Source organism: Arachis ipaensis, chromosome B10 (genome assembly GCF_000816755.2).
Source record: "Arachis ipaensis cultivar K30076 chromosome B10, Araip1.1, whole genome shotgun sequence".
NCBI classification, from domain to species: domain Eukaryota; kingdom Viridiplantae; phylum Streptophyta; class Magnoliopsida; order Fabales; family Fabaceae; genus Arachis; species Arachis ipaensis.
In genome coordinates, this window is record NC_029794.2 from 101,452,751 (window position 1) to 101,461,365 (window position 8,615).

The 8,615-nt window shown below is 39.5% G+C and overlaps 1 pseudogene; it reads right to left on the minus strand.

Moving 5' to 3' along the window:
• On the minus strand, nt 3,988–4,604 carry LOC110268447 (annotated as a pseudogene).

The following is an 8,615-nucleotide window of genomic DNA, read 5'->3' on the forward strand; positions in this document are numbered from 1 at the left end:
TTATAGCCTTAATTTCGGAAATCATTTTATTAAAGATAATTAAGGCAAGTTTTGATTTATCGAATTTGAGATGGGTTATGATTATTATCCAATTTTATAATTATTGAATTATTTTCTATATTTAAATTATAAAGTTGATATTTGTGAGATAACAAGGATTTTATATGATTTGGACTAAGTAATTAATATTTTAAATATTAATATTGTAATTTTGGAAAATGAAGAAATTAAGTATATTACTTCTAATTAATTTGGTTGGGACATTTTATGGAAAATAATTTGTGAAATTGATGAGCAAATAGTATTTTCCTATATATGATTAGTGTTGGATTTAATTTGGGTTTCAATTACCATATTATCCCTATTTTTATGTGAAATTACTATATTGTCCCTAACCCTAAGTTTCGAAAATGAAACCCTAATCCTTGTAACCCAGCAGCCACCACCCCAACCCCCCTTCAGCAACACAAACAGCAGCACACGGTTTCCTTTCCTCTTTCTCCATGAAAGGAAAGGAACAGAAGCCAAAAATCAGAGAGAAATGGAGACTGAGTCGCGGAAGGAAGGAGGAGGAGAGGAAGACCTGCACCGGCGTGCTGGTCTCACTGCCGCCGTCATCTGATCGAGGAGGGGGAAGAGCGCCGCGCCTCTCTGTCTCGCCGCCGCTGAACTCGCGCACAGGAAGAGAGGAGATGCGCGAAAGGGAGCCACTGCGGGGAAGCCATCGCCGCCTGCCACCATCGCCGAGCGTGGGGCCGCCGTCCTTCTCGTCGCCGACCAGCCCGTCTCGTCGCCGCCGTCGAACCCGTCCCTTGCCGCCGCCGTTGAAGCTGCGAACAGAGAAGAGGGAAAGGGATGAGTCGCGAGGGAGCAACGCTGCCCTTCCATCGCTGCTGCTGCCACGGTTGTGGTTGAGGGTATCCCGGTCGCCGTGGGTGGTTCCACCGCCCTTGCTGCCGCGCCATCAGAGTCTGCCGCCATGACCGCCGGTCTCCTTGTTGCTGCTGTGGTTGGAGGTCTTTTGTGTATGGTCACCGGAAAACCTTTCTGCCACCGGAGCTGCCCTGAAACACCATCGGAGTCTGATAGCGCCGCTGCCGGAGTTCTGAGGCCACCGGAACCACCGCCAGAGGTTCTGGCTACTTCTGCCGTCGCCGAAAAAGTTGCGGGTAAGGGTTTCATTTGAGGTTTCTACCTTTTTGGTTTTCGAGATGGATTTGATGCTGTGCGGTTTTTCTAGTTGATCCACCGGAATTTCTGGCCGCCGCCGAAGTTGTTGCTGCTGCCGGTTCGAAATCGCAGCTGCTTCGTGTTATTCCGGTAAGAAATTATGTTTCAAAAAGTCTCGCGTTAGTTTTCGGTTGTGTTGGTTAATGAATATGAGTCTTGGTAACATGGGATTGAGTCCTGATTATTATATGTTGCGATTAGTGTTGCTTTGGTTATCGCAAAAGTGGCTGGGAGCTCAGGTTTTGGTTGCCGTCAGTTCGGGTTGAGGCGGAAAGGACTTGATGAGGCGTTTGGGTTATGGATTTGCGTTTTGAGGTAGGGGCGCTTTCCAAAAACTATGTTTTATATATTGGAATTATTACATATGGATACTGATGTGAGTGAATGTGTATTTGGTGATTGTATCGGCCTTATGTATGGCTTGATTTGCCTTGGTTGGTTATAAACGTCTGTTGGTTGAATTGTTGTGTGGTTTTGTGAAACGAAATACTTTTCAAGTTTATTCTTTTAAAGCTTTGAGATCGAGTTTAACCTGTTGAGAATTGATTTGAGTTAATTTTATTGAGAATGTGAAAAATAGAATCCACTCTTGAATTCAGCCTGGCTGGCTTTAAATGATCTGGTTTTTGATAAATGATTGTTACTGAACCGTTTTTTTAAAGCTTTAGAAATGAGTTTATTCGGCTGATAATGATTTGATGTTGAAACGGTTTTCTTGAAATATGGAATTGAGATGACTGTTAGATTTTGGCTTGCCTTGGACTGATTTTAGAATTTGGGCTGTTGAAAAGGATTGTGAAACGGTTTAGTTGGGACCTGAACCGGGTGGCAAAGTCCAAGTTTTAGGGGAGGTGCTGCCGAAATTTCTATAAAATCTGAGTCTTTATTGAATGTTGTCTGGAAAAATGATGAGTTAAAGACTTCTACTATTTTACTTGAATTATCAAGAAAAGAATGATTCATGCTTTTGAAATGAATTATTAAAGAGGAAATTGTGATTTAGTCTTGCTTCTTAAGAAAGGCATTGTATATCTTTCAGAAAAAAGTTATTTAGATGAAACTTGTGTTTTAAAGCTATTTGAATGTGAAAAGGGTTTATGCCTTTGAATTTGACTTGGGGGTTTCAATTAAATAAGTTTCAATGACTTTGAAAGAACCTGAATGTCTATTGACAAGTTTCATTTTGAAATATTTTGAGAAAGGTTTTAAGTACTCTTTGAATTCTGAATTTTGCAAGACTAAAATAATTTTGAACAGTTGAAACGTTTTAGAATTTATCATGGGGGTTAAAGCTGGTTTTGCCTAAGTAAAGGAAACGGCTTTGAAAGAAGTAAATGATTACGTGACTCGGTTTGGCTTAGACCCTATTTTATTACTCAAATTGGAAAGCCAAGGTTTTAATGATTTTAAATGAATTTGGCGAAATGAGTTATGTTATCCTCCCCTAAGGACTTGGGACTCTGCCAAGGAACTTTTGTTATAAAATTAATGAATGCATATATGCTGAGATATTGATAAATGTGAATGTTGCACTTCCACTATCTGAGATACGAGTTTCCCTGGGAGGAAGCAGTGGCTAGCCACCACGTGCTCCAGGTCGAGACTCGAAGCTCTTTTGACCCTATGTCGTAAGTGTGGTCGGGCACTGTGAAAGGCCCGGATGAGTTCGCCCCCGTAAATATTCACCAGTGAAGGTGATGGATATGGATAATGATTATGATCAAATTTATGATGAGTATAACCCGAGTTGGGGATGCGCGACAGAGGGACAGTCCAATGGTTAGCTACCAGGACTTGTCAGGTTGGCTCTATAACTGACAGATGATATCATCAGCCACTAGGGACAGGCATGCATCATATGCATCTATGTGACATTGTTTGGGTGTGCATATTATACTTGGTTTGCCTATGTGAATAATTGCTAATTGTTCTACTTGCAATAACTGTTTGTTTGTGCTTGCATCTTCCTATTTGTGTTTGCTACTGGGGCTCTGTTGGACTGTGGTGATTGGTTGATGGTTGGATTGTTTGGGCCTAGGGCCGTGGTTGAAATGAGATGAACCGATGGTTGATTTCGGTTTTTTGTTTCTGGTTTGGAATAAAATATGAAAGGCTATTTTGGTTCAGCATAGATAAACCGTTTTAAAAGGCTTTTGAGTTTTTGAGAATTGAACGGTTCTTCTTTCAGAAAAGATTTTCAGACTTTACTTTTATTGTAAACCGTTATTTTTGGAAAGGAGGCATAAGACGGTTATTAATCACTAGTACGGTTTATCTTCACGTATCCTATTAAAGTAATTCCCAAAAACCTTCTACTGAGAACCCTTTCGAGGATGATGTTCTCACCCCCCCTACATTTTTTCCTTTCAGGATATGGCGCCGAAGTTACGAAGAGTTCATTTAGTTGTTGTTGAGATACTCTGTATTATTTTAGTTATGGTTTATTGAACCCTCGCTTTTATCTTGATATATTCTGTAAGAGGGATAGGAATTGTATTGTCCAATGCTTGTAATATTATATATATATATATATATATATATATATATATATATATGTATATTATGGATGTACTCTTTATGAGTTGTTGTAAGTTGTATGGTATTTATGGATGTACGTTATCGAACGAAGGTATTTTTGGGAGCAGTATTACGGTTTAAAGTTTTAAACAGGCTCATATTTTAGTATTAAATAGTATAAAAGTCGTCATAATGTCCAAACTATCAGAGTCGCGCAGCTGGAAGCGTTAACTTTGGTAGTTAGGGTGTTACATAAGCCGATGACATAAGTTTGAGAATCTCAACAGCTTCATTTGTTTTCCTAGCTAAAATCAAACCAAGATAGTTCACATCTTGGTTATGTTGCTCAACATTTTGGACATGGCTAGTTACCGGGTTTGCAAGATATTGCAATTCGGAACAGTAAGAAGCCATTGCGATTTCAGTTCCCTTGAAGCCATAATCCAAGCTGGGGTTTCTACTAGCACTTAGATTTGAAGGCAAGCATGAGTTTCCCAATTGATGCAATGACCAATCTTGTGTTATCCATAGACTCACCAATTGTAGTACCTTGAAAGTTACCACTTACCACCATGCAAAGCCTTGTTCCTTGACATATCAATCAAAGGGTTGTCGTTAACAGAGTTAATTTCCTTCTCAATTGATTTGGTTGAGAATCTAATCACTTCAATCAAAGGGCCAAGCCATTGAGGTGAAGTCTTAAGTGCATATTTGCCCTGTTTAGGCTTTTGCAACAGATCAATCTCGTGCAACTTCTTGGCGGCTTTGACATATGAGCTACCATCCAAAATGTGTTCCATTATGGCTGCAGCCTCAATTTGTCCAGGATGGTACTTGGTGTGCAAAATCGTGATCATTCCATTCCTTGGTAATGGTGCTAAAAACTCAATATGCACGTTCATGATCTTATATCTATTTCACAACTTCGTACAACTAACCAGCAAGTGCACTGGGTCGTCCAAGTAATAAACCTTACATGAGTAAGGTTCGATCCCACGGAGATTGTCGGCTTGAAGCAAGCTATAGTCACCTTGTAAATCTCAGTCAGACGGATAAAATTGTTTTAGGAAATTATAGTGGATGAAAATAAATAAAATATAGAATAGGATAGTGGTACTTATATAATTCATTGGTGAGAATTTCAGATAAGCGTATAGAGATGTTTTCGTTCCTCTGATCTCTGCTTTCTTGCTGTCTTCATCCAATCAATCCTACTCCTTTCCATGACAAGCTGTATGTAGGGCATCACCGTTGTCAATGGCTACATCCCATCCTCCTATGAAAATGGTCCAATGCACTGTCACTGCATGGCTAATCATCTGTCGGTTCTCGATTATACTGGAATAGGATTTACTATCCTTTTGCGTCTGTCACTACGCCCAGCACTCACGAGTTTGAAGCTCGTCACAGCCATCCCTTCCCAAATCCTACTTGGAATACCACAGACAAGGTTTAGACTTTCCGGATCTCAGGAATGGCCATCCATGGGTTCTAACTTATACCATGAAGACGCTAATAACTCGGACTCGGTCCCCTGTATTAGATATCCAAGAGATATCCATTCAATCGAAGGTAGAACAGAAGTGGTTGTCAGGCACGCGTTCATAGGGGAATCATGATGACTTTGTCACGATCATCACATTCATGTTGAAGTGCGAATGAATATCTTAGAAGCGGAATAAGTTGAATTGAATAGAAAAACAGTAGTACTTTGCATTAATCCTTGAGGAACAGCAGAGCTCCACACCTTAATCTATGGTGTGTAAAAACTCTACCGTTGAAAATACATAAGTGATGAAGGTCCAGGCATGGCCGAATGGCCAGCCCCCAAACGTGATCTAAAGATGAAACTAAAGATGTTCCAAAGATGAAAATACAATAGTAAAAAGTCCTATTTATACTAGACTAGCTACTAGGGTTTACAGAAGTAAGTAATTGATGAAGAAATCTACTTCTGGGGCCCACTTGGTGTGTGCTTGGGCTGAGCTTGAAGTTTACATGTGGAATCCAACAGCATCAGCAGTCCTTCTTCAACCTCTGAATCTGATTTTTGCTCAAGTCCCTCAATTTCAGCCAGAAAATACCTGAAATCACAGAAAAACACACAAACTCATAGTAAAGTCCAGAAATGTGAATTTAACATAAAAACTAATAAAAACATCCCTAAAAGTAACTAGATCCTACTAAAAACAGACTAAAAACAATGCCAAAAAGCGTATAAATTATCCGCTCATCACAACACCAAACTTAAATTGTTGCTTGTCCCCAAGCAAATGAAAATAAAATAGGATAAAAAGAAGAGAATATATTATAAATTCCAAAATATCAATAAAACATAGCTCCAATCAGATGAGCGGGACTTGTAGCTTTTTGCCTCTTGAATAGTTTTGGCATCTCACTTTATCTATTGAAGTTCAGAATGATTGGCATCTATAGGAACTTAGAATTCAAATAGTGTTATTGATTCTCCTAGTTCAGTATGTTGATTCTTGAACACAGCTACTTTATGAGTCTTGGCCGTGGTCCTAAGCACTTTGTTTTCCAGTATTACCACCGGATACATAAATGCCACAGACACATAACTGGGTGAACCTTTTCAGATTGTGACTCAGCTTTGCTAAAGTCCCCAATTAGAGGTGTCCAGGATTCTTAAGCACACTCTTTTTTTTGCTTTCGACCTTGACTTTAACTGCTCAGTCTCAAGTTTTCACTTGACACCTTCACGCCACAAGCACATGGTTAGGGACAGCTTGGTTTAGCCGCTTAGGCCAGGATTTTATTCCTTTAGGCCCTCCTATCCACTGATACTCAAAGCCTTGGGATCCTTTTTATTGACCCTTGCCTTTTGGTTTTAAAGAGCTTTTGGCTTTTTTTGCTTGCTTTTTTTTTCTTTTTCTATTTTTTTTTTGCCATTTTTTTTCTTTTTTTTTTCTGCAAGCTTTTGTATTCACTGCTTTTTCTTGCTTCAAGAATCATTTTTATGATTTTTCAGATTATCAAATAACATTTCTCTTTATCATCATTCTTTCAAGAGCCAACATATTTAACATTCTTAAACAACAACTTCAAAAGACATATGCACTGTTCAAGCATTCATTCAGAAAACAAAAAGTATTGTCACCACATCAAAATAATTAAACTAGTTTCAAGGATGAATTCGAAACCATGTACTTTTTGTTCTTTTGTTTTTAAAACATTTTTCATTTAAGAGAGGTGATGGATTCACACTCACTACTTTAAGGCATAGACACTTAGACACTAATGATCATGTAATAAAGACACAAACATAAATAAACATTTAACATAAGAAAATGAAAAACAGAAAATTTAAGAACAAGGAATGAGTCCATCTTAGTGATGGTGGCGTTTCCTTCTTGAGGAACCAATGATGTCCTTGAGCTCTTTTATGTCTCTTCTTTGTCTTTGTTGCTCCTCCCTCATTGCTCTTTGATCTTCTCTGATTTTATGAAGGATGATGGAGTGCTCTTGATGTTCCACCCTTAGTTGCTCCCAATAATTGTGTGGAGAAAAATGTATCCCCCGAGGTATCTCAGGGATCTCTTGATTTGCAGTCAAATGTTCTACCACTGAGCTATAGACCCTTGAGATGAATCTCTCCATCTCCTATGACTTAGAGGTGGAAGCTTTTGTCTTTCCTTTCCTCTTTCTAGAGGTTTCTCTGGCCTTAGGTGCCATCAATGGTTATGGAAAAACAAAAAAAAAGCTATGCTTTTACCACACCAAACTTAGAATGTTGCTCGCCCTCGAGCAAAAGAAGAAAGAATAGTAGAAGAAGAAGAAGATATGGAGGAGATGGAGGGATATGTGTATTCGGCTATATGGGTGGGAAAAAGATTTTGAATTTTGAAGGTAGGTGGGGTGTATAGATGTGAGTGGTGAATGGAAAACAGAAGGGATGACTGTGAATGGAGAGAGAGAGGGTGATATAGGATTATGAGGAGGAAAGGTGAATGGAGGTATGTGGGGATCCTGTGGGGTCCACAGATCCTGAGGTGTCAAGGATTTACATCCCTGCACCAATTAGGCATGTAAAATGCCTTTGCATGCATTTCTGGCGTTTAGACACTGAAGTGATGCTTGTTCTGGGCGTTCAACGCCCATATGCAGCATATTTCTGGCGTTCAGCGCCAGCTCCATGCTCTGTTCTGGCGTTGAACACCAGCCAGATGCTCCTTACTGGCGTTTAAACGCCAGTAAGTCCTTCCTCCAGGGTGTGATTTTTCTTCTACTGTTTTTGATTCTGTTTTTAATTTTTGGATTTATTTTGTGACTCCACATGATCATGAACCTAATAAAACATGAAAGAACAATAAAAATAAAAATAAAATTAGATAAATAAAAATTGGGTTGCCTCCCAACAAGCATTTCTTTAATGTCAATAGCTTGACAGTGGGCTCTCATGGAGCCACACAGGTGATCAGGTCAATTTTATAGACTCCCAACACCAACTTAGAGTTTGGATATGGGAGTTCAACACCAAACTTAGAGTTTGACTGTGGGGGCTTTGGTTGACTCTGCAGTGAGAGAAGCTTTTCATGCTTCCTCTCCATGGTTATAGAAGGAGATCCTTGAGTTTTAAACACAAGGGAGTCCTCATTCAGTTGAAGGATCAATTCTCCTCTGTCCACATCAATCACAGCTCTTGCTGTGGCTAGGAAGGGTCTTCCAAGAATGATGGATTCATCCTCATCCTTCCCAGTATCCATGATTATGAAATCAGCAGGGATGTAAAGGCCTTCAACCTTTACTAACACGTCCTCTACTTGACCATAAGCCTGTTTTCTTGAGTTGTCTGCCATCTCTAATGAGATTCTGGCAGCTTGCACCTCAAAGATTCCCAGTTTCTC